At 34.3% G+C, this 16,886-nt stretch overlaps 1 protein-coding gene across 1 annotated transcript in view; it reads right to left on the bottom strand.

Moving 5' to 3' along the window:
- Positions 1–16,886, bottom strand: part of rcn1 (reticulocalbin 1, EF-hand calcium binding domain) — a 32,471-nt gene continuing 15,585 nt past the window's right edge. The window contains exon 7 of the mRNA XM_030130809.1: positions 1–21. The gene's annotated coding sequence lies outside the window, so the exon portion shown is untranslated. The remainder of the gene's footprint in view (positions 22–16,886) is intronic.

Below are 16,886 nucleotides of genomic sequence, written 5' to 3'. Positions count from 1 at the left end.
ACACACATATACACGCACACATACTCGCATCCACACACGCCACCAGATGCCCCCTCAGCTGTAATGCTGGCTGTTTGCCTTTAAGGGGTGTCAGCGTGGGTAATCTCAGGTGACGTACACCTGGTAACGCACAGCCCAAGACATCTGTAGGACAGCAGGCCTGCTAACTTCACAGCCTCTGCATTCACGTGCAACCCGCCAAAAATGCCTTTTTTTGAACACAAGTGTGTTATATCTTTACTGTCACGATGAAAGCCAAGAAATAAGCTCTTCATTCAACTCATTCAGTATATTCAAGGCTCGACTTTTACTTCCTTCATAAGGGATTCTTAACTTTAAGGCGCAATATGCAAGATTTGACTTTTGTCAGAATGAAGTTTGTGTTTGAGTCTGTTCTGTGCAACATCTCAGCTAATATCTAACCATGATAACAGCCTATACACTGATTATTATGTGTAATACCTGGCTTAATACTCATTCCAATATTCTTCAGTGCTTCTTTTCCGCACCTCCACAACAGTAATGTATATATTAGATATTACTAGACACCCTTTATTTAGAAATTGAGAGGAAACCTCCATCACAAACTAAGTGCCAAAGGGTCTGCAAATCTCACTTACTGAATGTTTAAGGTCCACAATGAAATACCATAGTGGATTTTTTTTTTTATTCTTTTAAATGTATATAGCATAATGACAATAATGAGATAATAATATTGAGACCCAGAATGCATTTCTGTCCTCTGTAGGGGAGTTTCACAGCTTTACTTAAAAAATAAAACAAAATAAAAATGCTGTCCACTGCAAGGGACAGTCCATAAAAAAAAAAAATTATCTTTTTCAATATGCTGTTTCAAATCAAGATAATCATTTAATCTAAAAAAGCCAAAACTTTCCTAGGTCTCAGGAGGACTTTTTTTAAGAGAAAGAATAGACCTTCATGTTTATTCCCTTATCTGATAGATATTGTTTATTTCCAAGCTGGCCTGTGGTATCCTGTCATTTGCAGTAACGGCACCAAGTACCCTTGTTCGACATGCTTTAAGATACAAATACAAGTGTATCATAAGTGTTTCTTGGCCTTTTTATTTACTTATTGACTGAAATAATTAATTATGAAATGATCGGCTGAAAATATTTTCCAACATGTTATTCCAGTCCCAGGTGCATTTGACATCAGTATCAGTCCATGCTGGGTTTCTTTGGGCCAAAAAGACGTTATTTAACCTCTGGGAGAGGGAAAGGTCATTGCACATGTAGCACACAGAGGCCCCTACAAGCCCCAAGGGATTTTTAACAAGGTCAAGGCCCCAGAGAGGAAACTTAATGGGGTTACAAGAAGGCCTGCGTGTAAAAGCAACGGTGCACCAACAGGAGGCGCTGTCAGGAACTGTTTGCATATGTTAAGTGAAGCATGTTTTTAGTTGTATTCCCAGACAGCCCCCCTCTCCTCAGGCGAGCTCTCTTGTGTCGATGTGTAGAGCTGCTGCTGCATAGTCTGAGGGGCCAAGGGGTTCTTGGGGGTATTCCCTGTGGTATAGCAGGGAGCCTGAGGGGCTCCGGTGTGTCGGAGCTTTGGGAATGCAGAGGCCTTGGGGGCCTGGAGCTCAGATGGGGCCTAGAGGGTAAACTTTCTCACTCAGGGAGCAGAGATGGAGCAGATACAGAAAGACAGAGAGGGGAAAACACCTTGAGAGGAGTCTGTCAGATATGCAGGCAGCAGCCGGGAGAATCCCATGAGGGAACACAGGCACAGAAACACACACATGTATGTATGCTCTAACCCAAAACCAAAATGTGGGCCAACTCACAGAAGTAGAGCATTTTAAAGGCTCTCTACTGTCTTTGTCCATCCTTTCTTTCATCTTCATCCCTTTCCCCCTCCTGCTCTATCCCCTGTTCCACTGGAGGATGTTAACTTCTAACAGGATTAGATGTGTCTCTATCATGTGAGATGTAAGATCACAAACCAACCCAAGCCCCCTGGGGAACAGCGGGATGGGAGAAATGAAACAAGGCCTCATCTCCCCCTCTCCTCCCCTCTTATCCCAAAGGTATCCAGATGCTGGGACATGGGGAGAGAGGACCAGAGAAAAGAGGGAGACAAATGTTGACAAATGGAGCGAGAGAGGCGTTTTGTCCAAAGATATCAGTCTCACTGGGATAAAATTGTCTCCACCCTCACAGTCATGAACTCCAAAACAACTCTTCTGTGGGCTACTTTTACCGTCTTTTAATTAAAACTCCAAAAGTTACTCTCTGCATATATCATAAAAGATATGCAGCAGCCTGTCAGAATGAGTGGGCGACAGAAGCAGTGAAGCAGCCCTGTAAAAGCTGTTTGTAACTGATTTTGAGTCATCCTGACCCCGGTCCAAAGGGCTTCCATTACTCCAGAGGCACTTACAATTACTTACCAACTCACTAGGTTTATGGTTCCTAAATTGAAATGTATTGCTCTTTAAAGCCCTCTCTCTAATTGTGTAGTCATTAATGGCCGATTCCCTATCTACACTGTGCTGACAGGCGCATAAAAACTCATTATGATAGACGAGCACAAGTGCAGTTTAAAAGACTGGAGCTTGCTTCTTTTCTGTATCGTCACCACTAGGAGGAGTCAAATCCTGAGATGAGAAAAAGTGGGAGAACCACATCTCTCAGCTGACATAAAAGATTGATGTATTTCTTCAAGCTTCATTGTCCAGATGTAGAAACATGCAAGCCACAGAATTAGCCTACATTTACATGACACGCACATTCGGTCACACTACTTGTACAAAAATGCTCTACATTGTGGTAAACCTTTTACATACACACAGATACTGCTGCATGGTGTTGTACTCAAAAACCAGGGAGTTTTTAATCATTATTTGGATCTTTTATATTTAACAGGTTGACTAAATATTATGTTTTTCTTCTTACCTTCCTACAGTTGCCTTTTTTAGTAAAACTCAAACTTGCAAAACACACATCCTCAGTCCCACTGAAGTGTATTTCCTAATTCAGCCTCTGTGTAGCTGGCTGATTACACTGGTCAACAACAAATTTATTGTTTAAGTTTTTTGAGCTGATTTAGGATAATTTTGGTGTGCTGAATCCAAAAATCACATTAATTTTGCTCAATCAGGTCAACTTTCTGAACTATGCTACATATTGGCTTTTTAACATTTTTGCTTACATTTATGGGCATTTTCACATCATATGATACAAAATTCTTTCATATTTCTCGCAATAAACGAGTTCTGAAGATTTTACTTTTGCCAATTTATGATTAATGGTTTTTTTTAATATTACAGGTGAATGAAATGGCTTCGACTAGAAAATCTTGCAAAAATAAGCTTGACATATTCTGCTACATCTGCGGTGAATACACCATTGTACCTAACAGGAATCCTGTTAGAAAATGATTTTTTTTTCTCTTAAAACCTATTTTGGGTGAGAACTATATAAAAAAATCAACTGATAAAGTCACAAAAATGTAATCAATTTTTGTGAGAAGATCAAATTTTTCAAAATCAAATTAGCAAAAAAAACCTGACTTGATTGAGAAAAACAGATGTCATTTTTGGATTTAGCGCTGCAAAATGGTCCTAATTCAATTGAAAAAACCTAGACAACTTGCAAAAAACATTTTTTTGTAACCCAGTGCTATTAACTAATTAATACGGTTTTATGGTTTAATATTAATTTTACTATACATTGTAATAATTTCAGCAGTTTTGCTTTGTTACTACTATTAAGCCATGTTAGTATGAGTTCTATAGTATGGTATCTGTGTGTTTTCAGTGCTTCAGTGGTTTGGCACCCCCACACCTTTCAGAGCTGGTAACTGTACACACTCCAGTTAGGGAAACACAATCCTCAAATCACCTGGTTTTAGTTCAGTTCAGTTTATTTTGAATATGCAACAAAACAATAGTAATCCTACTCAGTCCTTAGAAATAAAACAGATTGCAAGAAAACAGGAAAAAACTTATACATGTACATGAAAACAAAATATGACTTTATTTGCACATTCGGAAAAGAGTGAGAGGAGGTTTTAGACGTACCAAAAACCTGTCTAAAGACTGGAGGTGACAGAACCTTTTTCTGTGGTAGGTCTGTGACTTTGAAACAATAAATTACATGTTTTAAATCTGTTTTAACCCTTTCATGCATTAATTATGAGAATCTTAGTTACATTTTTTTTCTTGAGTGTTTTTATTCCTCCATAGGTATGAAAAAAAACAATGTGATAAAGTTTTTTTTTTTTTTTCATGGAGTTACAAAAATGTCCATGCATTTAATTTTTGAAATAAAGACACATGTTTAAAACCCAATATCAGAGAGTGACATGAAAACAATGAAATAAAATAAAATCTGATGTTTTCTCACATTTTAACCTATTCTAACACTAGTTATTACTCTTTTCATGGAGATAATATGCAAAAAAAAAAAAAACTTTTTTTTTCTAACAAATAGTTGATTAATGCTGAAACATGTTAGTGCAGATCAGGTTTATCAAGAACAGCAAAATTACAGTAATGGTATGAATTATAGTGTATGAGATGATGCATAAGCGTCCACTGTGTTGGCTGATATGGAACTATAACAACAAACCCATGAATATGTCAGTGAACAGCTGTAGAATAACTGTCCACTGTAGTGACCACTATGCATGAAAGGGTTAAAGACATTCATATTTGCATTAGCTTTAAATACAAGTGTGTGACTTTTGTTTATTTTATCTAACGGTTGTGTTTAAATGTTTTTATCCTATTTATTCAACTATTTTGTAACTATTTTTTTTTTTATCAGTTTTAGTGTGTTTTTATTTTTATTTTACCATATTATGTATTTTATTGTAGTTTAAATATGCTATATGAATACATTTTGACCCTGATAAGAGAAAATGAGGTGTTTTGCTGTTAAAGAAAACCAAAAGTAAGCACATCCAAGTCAAAAAAATCCAAGCACAAGATAGAAATATGTATATCAATAAGAGTCACAAGGAGTACAGCAGTCTGCACATGCATGCCTGGTTATTTCAATTTTTAAAATATTTTCTTATGCGGGCAGCGTTTCCTTCCAACAGATCCTCTTCAGAAAATTGTCACAGAAAACAATCAGTACATCTTAACCTTCTGAAGGAGCAAATATTCAATTATCCACTCGGAGCCTGAAACATTTGTGACCTTCTGATCTGCTGCTGAGGCATAAATCTACATAAAGTTCCAATTTAACTTAACAAATATGAATTTCTTGGACTGAAAAGCTTAATAATGACCTGAGATGGTGCGTGTTTTCCTATGATGGATGTTATTATATAATGGACAGAGGGTTCGTTACGAAAGCTTCTGTGCAGAATGGGTCAGATCTTTACAAACAACACCCTCAGCCACGAATCCCCAGGGCAGAAGAAATAAACAAGAGATGAAATACAAAGATGAGCGGGCTGAAAACAGAGCGTCAAGATGCAGAGAGTCTGATAAGAGCAGGGAGGCTGATGGGGGGATGCATGCACTGTGTAGGCAGTTTAATTAAAACAGTCATTCTGGGTTTACCACTGTTGATTGCTGATAAGTAAATGTACTATTTAGAAAAAAAAAAAAAAGACATTTCAAGGGATAGTGTTTGAGGACAAGGCTATGTGAAAATTATACTGGAAGGGGGAAGGGTCAGTTCACTCCTCTCCCACTGTCTCTACCCTGTTCTCACCCAGAGGGCTCATTATTATTAGTCAAAAGGGTTTGATGTACACAGACACTCATATGAGAGCCGTCTGAAGGCATTACTGTACACACACTCCCCCAGTGTGAATGATTAGGAACCTATCATAAGCAGGAGGGGCAGGCTGTTAAACATGACCGCAAGGCAGGCTGATAGACCATGTGCACCCATCCCGCACAGACAAACCCATATTTGGTTCTTTTACATATCTGAGCACCCCTAATACTCATCCACCTTCACTCACACATCGGCCCCTGACACACAGATACACCCTGACACATGACAAACCTCATATGCTTTTTGGATGAAGTATATCCAGCTACTTAGTGTTTAGTCCTTGCAATTATTCAAATGTATGATTGCAAGACTGAGCCTGCACTGTTTAGTAAAACAACAGAGCAACTATTAGATTATTAAAGAGATTTTTTTTTTCAAGACCAAAATACAACTGAAAAATGTCATGACGGGCAACACCTCCACTTGAAAAGGAAGGAATTCACGTCCAAAGAAAAAAGAGTTTGTGTTCTTTGATGATGCTGTGTAAGTTGAGTCGTGCCAGGCTTTGCTAACCTACTTCTGCAAATTATTACCGACAAAACCTCCAAACAGCCCCCACGGTGGAGTGTTTTAAGTCTCATATTAAAATCCACTTTTATTTATTCTCTGGCTATTAACCCTACGTGAGTTGTGTTTTTCCTCTGTGTCTTTTATTTATTTTTTATGTATTTAATTCCTTTTGATTTTATTATTTTATTTATATCATTGTTGTAATTTTATGTACTTATTTATTGTTTTTAGTGTATTTCTTTTAATAGTTTTATTGTTTTATGATGTGCAGCAATTTGGAAACGTTCTTGTTGTTGAAACGTGCTATATACAGGGTGGGGAAACAAAATTTACAATGAACATTTAGTTGTTTTTTCTCAGCAGGCACTACGTCAATTGTTTTGAAACCAAAGTATATTGATGTCATAATCATACCTAACACTATTATCCATACCTTTTCAGAAACTTTTGCCCATATGAGTAATCAGGAAAGCAAACGTCAAAGAGTGTGTGATTTGCTGAATAATAATAATAATAATAATAATAATAATAAATAACAATAATAATAATAATAATAATAAACTTTCTTTGTATAGCACCTTTCATACAGAAATTGTAGCCTAAAGTGCTTCACATTGATTGAAAAAATACAATATTAAAATACATTAAGATTTGATTATACATCAAGAAATAAAATGAAATTTGAGAGAAATACAATAAAATAAAAATAAAAACAGCACACATTAAAATATTTGATTGTGCATAGAATTTTTGAAGTGCAAGAAATAAGATGAAATTTGAAATACAATAAAATAAAAAATAAAAACAGAAATACAATAAAATAAAATAAAAATAAAAACAGCACACATTCCTGGTTCCTGAATTGTGACCCCATTTTTATCTCCTTTCAAAGGCTAATGAGAATAAAAATGTTTTTAATTTGGTTTTAAATATATTCAGTGAACTGGCTTCTCTAATGTCTTTTGGAATTGTATTCCATAACTTTGGTGCATAGTTAGTTAGATGAATGCACTCATCACACCAAAGGAGATTTCAAAAATAGTTGGAGTGTCCATAAAGACTGTTTAGAATGGAAAGAAGAGAATGACTATGAGCAAAAGTATTACCAGAAAGTCTGGAAGATACTATTAAAGAAGAATGGGAGAAGTTGTCACCCGAATATTTGAGGAACACTCGCGCAAGATTCAGGAAGCATGTGAAGGCAGTTATTGAGAAAGAAGGAGGACACATAGAATAAAAACATTTTCTATTATGTAAATTTTCGTGTGGCAAATAAATTCTCATGACTTTCAATAAACTAATTGGTCATACACTGTCTTTCAATCCCTGCCTCAAAATATTGTAAATTTTGCTTCCCCACCCTGTAAATAAAGTGGATTGGATTGAAAACCTATGTGAATATCATATGACCATCTCAGAAAGCCCTTTTAACGTGGAAACGGTCTTATATATAAAATTCATGCATTAAAATTACATTTTTAATAAAGCTCTGCAGATGTTTTTAGGTTCATATACAGTATAACAGAATAATACAGCCCACACATACATCGCCGTGTCCCTTATTTCTAATGAGCTTTATTGCGTTGGTCCCGCTTGACTTGTCTTGCTAACTGGCACACATATATCCATATGTTCCACATGAGCAGGCAGAGGGGACAGGCTGGGTGGCAGAGCTGCTTTCTCAGTTACATGTGAGAGTAGTACAACAGCCAGCAGCAACAGCAAGTCAGCTTAACTTCATCTCTGCTGTGCATGTGGGCTTATATGTGTGTGTGTGTGTGTGTGTGTGTGTGTGTGTATCCGTGGACTGCAATTAGTCATGAGGAGTGTTAACAGTATCCCCTTGATCCTAATGTTCCACGAGTCAAAAAGTCGAGAACTGAATTGCAAACATTTAAATGGCCTATATGTAATCATACAGTCTGTGTCCTGACCTATTCTGTCTGATTTAAACCATGAACTGGACTTGATTTGAAACTGTATTTATGAAGAGGAGCTCTGAGAAGATGCTGTACCAAGGTTATAATAGTTTGGGATTTTTCATTATACTTTAGTTTTATTTAGTTTTGACTTTGTTTTCTCTAATTCAGTTAGTTTTAATTTGTTTTTAGAGCAGGTTTGCTCATTTTTATTAGTTTTAATGTTTTTTGTAAATGCTTAGTTTTAGTATTAATTTTAGTTTTGTTGCATCTTTTATCTTCTTCACCATCATATTCAAATCAATCCCAGACAGGAACTCTGCTGCTTTCTCCCAACTTTAGTCTCCATGTTTCCAGGTAGAGTGGGGACCAAAAGACGACTGGAAACGGCAAGTGACGAGACGTGACGGACCGTGAAGTACCTCATGGTGCCGCTAGCTAAAATTGCTAGAGTGAAATAAATCGATTTCGTATCAATCCGACATTGACAAAGACGAAAATGAAGGGAATTTTATCTTTAATTTTTATACGAGTTAGTTAGTTTTGTAAGCGCACAATACAGTTTCAGTTAGTTTTCGTGTTTTCTTTTAATTCTAGTTTTTATTTATTTCAGTTTACGAAAATGTTTTTTCAATTCTAGTTTTCGTCATTTCGTTAGTTTTCGTTAACGATAATAACCTTGTGCTGTACAAAGAAAGTCTCACAAAAACAGGTTCATGTAGGTTAATTCTCCTGTCCTGACATTCACCACTAGGAGTTGTGTGTATTACTTTAAGTCCCACATAAAGAAAGTCACTAAAACATCATTCTTCCACCTCAGAAACATAGCCAAAGTAATGCCGGTTATAAATCGAAAGGATGCTGAAAAACTGGTCCATGCTTTTATCTCCAGCAGACTGGACTACTGTAATGCACTCCTTACAGGTCTCCCAAAAAGCACCACAGACAGACTTCAGCTGATTCAGAACTCTGCAGCTAGGTTATTAACCAAAACCAGGAAGAGAGAGCACATTACTCCAGTGTTGGTTTCCCTGCACTGGCTACCGGTAACCTACAGAATTGATTTTAAGATACTACTCCTCACGTATAAAGCTCTAAATGGAACCAGGCCAAGTTACATTGCAAACTCACTGATCAATTATGTACAAACTAGAACACTGAGGTCATCAAACGCAGGTTTACTAGTGACTCCCAGAAATATTACAAAGAAAATGGGGGACGCAGCCTTTACTAACTATGCACCAAAGTTATGGAATACAATTCCAAAAGACATTAGAGAAGCCAGTTCACTGAATATATTTAAAACCAAATTAAAAACATTTTTATTCTCATTAGCGTTTGAAAGGAGATAAAAATGGGGTCACAATTCAGGAACCAGGAATGTGCAGTTTTTCATTTTTATTTTATTTTATTGTATTTCTGTTTTTATTTTTTATTTACTGTATTTCAAATTTCATCTTATTTCTTGCACTTCAAAAATTCTATGTATAATCAAATATTTTAATGTGCGCTGCTTTTATTTTTATTTTATTGTATTTCTCTCACATTTCATCTTATTTCTTGCACTTCAAAAATTCTATGCATAATCAAATATTTTAATGTGCGCTGTTTTTATATTTATTTTTATTTTATTGTATTTCTAATCAAATCTAAATGTATTTTAATATTGTATTTTTTTCAATCAATGTGAAGCACTTTGGGCTACAATTTCTGTATGAAAGGTGCTATACAAATAAAGTTTATTATTATTATTATTATTATTATTATGATTATGATTATGATTATTATTATAATAATTATTATTATTAAGGCTCTTCTACACAACATTTCTGTTCAGGGAATATTTCTGCCTTTATTCCAGAACGACGTCTGCGTAAACAAAACGGTGAAATCATTTGGTCCCACCTTTATCGTGGTTCTGTAACGCCTCAGGAGGTAGTAACAGAGCTGTGATAAAAGTGGAATGATTCCAGAATGCTATGTAAAAGGAACACACCAAGATGTGATGTTTTGATGACATATTGTGTGTGCAACCCCCACACCAGGGGGATTTAAAAATGAGTACAGGCCTCGCAGAAAAACACAAACATATCAACATTTCTTTTTCTTATTCGTCAGACAGATGGAAAAAGAGTTAATTCTTTTACCTCGACATGTTTCGGCTTCAACCTGTAGCCTTCCTCAGATGGGTCACTTGGTGTTACTGTGACATGTCATTGTCAGCTGTTTTATCATGGTTGGCCAGGCAACAGAGGACGATTACACTGGGTTACAAAAAAATGTTTTTTGCAAGTTGTCTAGGTTTTTTCAACTGAATTAGGACCATTTTGCAGCGCTAAATCCAAAAATGCCATCTGTTTTTCTCAGGTCAGGTTTTTTTGCTACTTTGATTTTGAACAATTTGATCTTCTCACAAAATTTATTACATTTTTGTGACTTTATCAGTTGATTTTTTTATATAGTTCTCACCCAAAATAGGTTTTAAGAGAAAAAAAATCATTTTCTAACAGGATTCCTGTTAGGTACAATGGTGTATTCACCGCAGATGTAGCAGAATACATCAGGCTTATTTTTGCAAGATCTTCTAGTCGAAGCCATTTCATTCACCTGTAATATTAAAAAAAACATTAATCATAAATTGGCAAAAGTAAAATCTTCAGAACTCGTTTATTGCAAGAAATATGAAAGAATTTTGTATCATATGATGTGAAAATGCCCATAAATGTAAGCAAAAATGTTAAAAAGCCAATATGTAGCATAGTTCAGAAAGTTGACCTGATTGAGCAAAATTAATGTGATTTTTGGATTCAGCACACCAAAATTATCCTAAATCAGCTCAAAAAACGTAAACAATAAATTTGTTGTTGACCAGTGTTATGCCTCCTGCTGCGTGGCGTCCCACAGAGGTCAAGGTAAAAGAATGAACTCTTTTTCTATCTGTCTGACAAATACGAAAAAGAAATCTTTATAAGTTCTAGTAGACAGTATGAACCTGATTGGACAAACAAATATATCAACGTGACCAGAAAGATGTCGAACTGGGGAGACGCTGAGATTCACGAGCTGTTGTCACTTTGGGCGGAGGACTTTATCCATGCTAACATTTGTGGAACGGAGAAAGACGGGCCGACTATGGAGAGGTTAGCAACGCCACTATGCTTGGGGTATTTCCAATGTGCAAGTTATATGAATTGAGTAAGCTAAACTAACCTAAAGCTAAACTAAACTAAACTGAACTAAATTAAACTAAACTGAACTAAACTAAACTAAACTAAACTAAACTAAACTAAACTAAACTAAACTAACCTGAACTAAATTAAACTAAACTGAACTAAACTGAACTAAACTAAACTAAACTAAACTAAACTAAACTAAACTAAACTAAACTAAACTGAACTAAATTAAACTAAACTGAACTAAACTAAACTAAACTGAACTGAACTGAACTAAAGTAAAGTAAAGTAAAGTTAACTGAACTGAACTAAACTAAACTAAACTGAACTAAAGTAAAGTAATCTGAACTAAACTAAACTGAACTCAACTGAACTAAACTAAACTGAACTAAAGTAAAGTAAACTGAACTAAACTAAACGGAACTGAACTAAACTAAACTAAACTGAACTAAACTAAACTGAACTAAAGTAAAGTAAACTGAACTAAACTAAACTAAACTGAACTAAAGTAAACTGAACTAAACTAAACTAAACTAAACTGAACTGAACTAAACTGAACTAAAGTAAACTGAACTAAACTAAATTAAACTGAACTAAACTAAACTAAACTGAACTGAACTGAACTAAACTAAACTGAACTAAATTAAACTAAACTGAACTAAACTGAACTAAATTAAACTAAACTAAACGGAACTAAATTAAACTAAACTGAACTAAATTAAACTAAACTAAACTAAACTGAACTAAATTAAACTAAACTGAACTAAACTAAACTGAACTGAAGTAAAGTAAAGTAAAGTCAACTGAACTGAACTAAACTAAACTGAACTAAAGTAAAGTAAACTGAACTAAACTAAACTAAACTAAACTGAACTGAACTAAACTGAACTAAAGTAAACTGAACTAAACTAAACTAAACTGAACTAAACTAAACTAAACTGAACTGAACTAAACTGAACTAAAGTAAACTGAACTAAACTAAACTAAACTGAACTAAACTAAACTAAACTGAACTGAACTGAACTGAACTAAACTAAACTAAACTGAACTAAACTAAACTGAACTAAAGGAAAGGAAAGTAAACTGAACTAAACTAAACTAAACTGAACTAAAGTAAAGTAAAGTAAAGTAAACTGAACTAAACTAAACTAAACTGAACTAAACTAAACTGAACTAAAGTAAAGTAAAACTGAAGTGAACTAAACCAAACTAAATTGACCTAAAGTAAAGTAAACTGAACTGAACCGAACTAAACTAAACTAAACTAAACTAAACTGTACTGTACTGCACTGAACTAAACTAAACTAAACTGTACTGAACTAAACTAAACTAAACTAAACTGTACTGTACTGCACTGAACTAAACTAAACTAAACTAAACTAAACAGTACTGTATTGAACTGCACTAAACTAAACTAAACTAAACTAAACTAAACTAAACTAAACAGTACTGTACTGTACTGCACTAAACTAAACTAAACTAAACTAAACTAAACTAAACTGTACTGTACTGCACTGAACTAAACTAAACTAAACTAAACTAAACAGTACTGTATTGAACTGCACTAAACTAAACTAAACTAAACTAAACTAAACTAAACTAAACTAAACTAAACAGTACTGTACTGTACTGCACTAAACTAAACTAAACTAAACTAAACTAAACTGTACTGTACTGTACTGCACTAAACTAAACTAAACTGTACTGTACTGAACTAAACTAAACTAAACTAAACTGTACTGTACTGTACTGAACTGAACTAAACTAAACTAAACAGTACTGTATTGAACTGCACTAAACTAAACTAAACTAAACTGTACTGTACTGAACTAAACTAAACTAAACTGTACTGTACTGTACTGAACTGAACTAAACTAAACTAAACTAAACTGTACTGTACTGTACTGAACTGAACTAAACTAAACTAAACAGTACTGTATTGAACTGCACTAAACTAAACTAAACTAAACAGTACTGTACTGTACTGCACTAAACTAAACTAAACTAAACTAAACTAAACTAAACTGTACTGTACTGCACTAAACTAAACTAAACTAAACAGTACTGTATTGAACTGCACTAAACTAAACTAAACTAAACTGTACTGTACTGCACTAAACTAAACTAAACTAAACTAAACTGTACTGTATTGAACTGCACTAAACTAAACTAAACTAAACTGTACTGTACTGCACTAAACTAAACTAAACTGTACTGTACTGTACTGTACTGCACTAAACTAAACTAAACTAAACTGTACTGTACTGTACTGAACTGAACTAAACTAAACTAAACAGTACTGTATTGAACTGCACTAAACTAAACTAAACTAAACAGTACTGTACTGTACTGCACTAAACTAAACTAAACTAAACTAAACTAAACTGTACTGTACTGCACTAAACTAAACTAAACTAAACAGTACTGTATTGAACTGCACTAAACTAAACTAAACTAAACTGTACTGTACTGCACTAAACTAAACTAAACTAAACTAAACTGTACTGTATTGAACTGCACTAAACTAAACTAAACTAAACTGTACTGTACTGCACTAAACTAAACTAAACTAAACTAAACTGTACTGTACTGAACTAAACTAAACTAAACTGTACTGTACTGAACTAAACTAAACTAAACTAAACTAAACTAAACTAAACTAAACAGTACTGTATTGAACTGCACTAAACTAAACTAAACTAAACTAAACCGTACTGTACTGTACTGTACTGCACTAAACTAAACTAAACTAAACTGTACTGTACTAAACTAAACTAAACTAAACTGTACTGTACTGTACTGTACTGAACTAAACTAAACTAAACTAAACTAAACTAAACTAAACTAAACTAAACTAAACTAAACTAAACTGTACTGTACTGTACTGAACTAAACTAAACTAAACTAAACCAAACTAAACTGTACTGTACTGTACTGTACTGAACTAAACTAAACTAAACTAAACTAAACTAAACTAAACTAAACTAAACTAAACTAAACTAAACTAAACTAAACTGTACTGTACTGTACTGTACTGTACTGAACTGAACTGAACTAAACATATTTCATAAATTCACTCCACAGGCCATATTGGACCCTTAGGCGGGCCAGTCTTGGCCCACATCCTTATGTTTGACACCCCTGTCTTACAGTAAAATTTTTCCGTTTATTTTCTAAAAAACACTCTGTGCCCCCTTATGCAAAGAAAATATATTTCTCTATATTGACTGTCAATATATTACTGACTGAAAAATATATTACTGTATAATATATATTTATATTTAAAATATACAGAATAATATATTGTGTCAATATATTTTGTATTATATTACAATATATTGAAAAATACATAAGGAATTGCCGCTTTCCATATACTGAAACATATATGACAATATATTTACTTATACATGTAAATATATGTCATTATATATTTAGTAATACACTTCATAATGCATGTGTGCATATATACATACATATATTGTCTATTGAATTACTAAATATATGTAATTATATATTTAGTAATACACTTCAAAAAATATGCATGTATATATATATGTACATCTGTTTTATCCAATGTTGCCAAAATGACTAAGAAGGCATCTTTTTTCAGTTAACACTTTTTTCATGTATATCACGATGCATATTTTCATGAAATATGTTATTATACACACCAAGTAATGTAAGTGTTGATAAATATCTGCTTTATGTAAACTTGTGTCAATGGAAAGAAATTGAGTTTCAATAAAACTATATGTAAAAATATAGGGCAGTTTTTGTCTTCATTGCAATATATGTTTTATATATATCAATATATGATTAAAGCATATATTGCAGTATATTGGAAAATATATGCACTACTTTCCCATATATGGAAATGTATTTTTTAATATAATGCATTACATTTTTCAATATATTGCCATATATTTTTGTTTCATAAGGGCCTACAGTTAGTGTTTTCAGCCCCTGTGTTTTTCTTCCACAACCCTCTTTATTGAATTTTCTAATATTGTGGACAGTAACAAAAAGTCATAATTGTACATAATGAAACTGTATCTCACGTCCCTACATTTGAACAAACCCACCCACAGCCCACCCAGCTCAGGTCAAACCCCACAGGAACACATGTAGACAAAAACATGAACACACCTACACGCCACACACAACAAAGGTTATAACAGAGAGGTAGTAAATAAAAGACAAAAAAATGTGAGGGTGGTGTTGAACTGCTGCAGAGCTGTGAAACAGAGGAGTGGCAGTGAAAGATCAATTCTCCTCCAAATCCTGAGACGGTTTGAGTCTGACAGTAACAGAAAAGATTCCCACGTGTTACAGAAAGACTTGGTGGAAGTGAAAATCTAAGCATTTGAAGACGTATGTTGTGTAAAACCTGAATCAACAGTCATGTGTTGGGCAACGGGTGAACCTTCAATTACACAAGATCAGCCAGAAACTGAAAAACATCAGCCCACTTCACTGATGCTGTGATAAAAGTTGTGATAAAACAGATACCGACGATTATAGACTATAGACTGGGAGTGATGGTTTGGCCATGGACTCTGCTTATTGTGTCACCGAGTTTGGGAAAAACCAAAATATGAGTAAGACATGTGGGGGATTGTTACCCTGACCCCCAAAAGGGAGGCAAGGGGTTTTGTTTTTGGTTGGTTGGTTTGTTTGTTTGTTTGTTTGGTTGTTTGTTTGTTTGTTTTGTTAACATTAGCAGCAAAACTATTGGTTGAATTCATACTAAATTGGGTTTATAGATTGCCAGCGACTCAGAATAGATGTGGTTAAATTTTTTTGGAAAAGTAGGTCAAAGTTCACATTTATTATTATTTTTATTTTTTTTACTCTTTTTTCTTCTCCCATTTACATATAACAGGCAAAATTTGAAATGTCTATAAAAACATAATTTTTTTCCCCAATTTACTTCAGACTTGGCACATATATAGAGGCAGCTGATATGCTGACATCACCACCCACATAGACATGATGCCATCAGCTGGATCGATGCCAAAATAAGCTACGATACAGGCGAGAGGCGGGGCTTGTGCCTGGCACCACTTGTTTACATCTTTTTTCTTTTTTTTTTAAAATTATTATAACCTTTATTTAACTAGGAAAAAAAGCTCAGATTAAAAGATTAAAAATCTCTTTTTCAAGAATGTCCTAGCCGAGGGAGCAGCAGCAGAAGTGACACAAAATAGAAATCACAGCCATACATTCATTCATTCATTATCTGAACCCGCTTTATCCTCACTAGGGTCACGGGGGTCGCTTGGAGCCTATCCCAGCTACATAGGGGCGAAGGCGGGGTACACCCTGGACAAGTCACCAGTTCATCGCAGGGCCGCAGCCATACAGCCACACCAAAAATATACATAAAACACTAAAATAAGAACACACATATAAAACCCCATCATTCTGAAAGATGCTAAAAGTATAACAACAATGTTTCTTAAAAGCATTTCAGAGCAGAACCTGATTCAATCAAACAGAAAAACATCTACACCCAGATT

This window comes from Sphaeramia orbicularis, chromosome 3 (assembly GCF_902148855.1).
Source record: "Sphaeramia orbicularis chromosome 3, fSphaOr1.1, whole genome shotgun sequence".
Lineage (NCBI taxonomy): Eukaryota > Metazoa > Chordata > Actinopteri > Kurtiformes > Apogonidae > Sphaeramia > Sphaeramia orbicularis.
The sequence above is the reverse complement of the archived record's forward strand: the minus strand, read 5'-3'. Positions and strand labels throughout refer to the sequence as shown.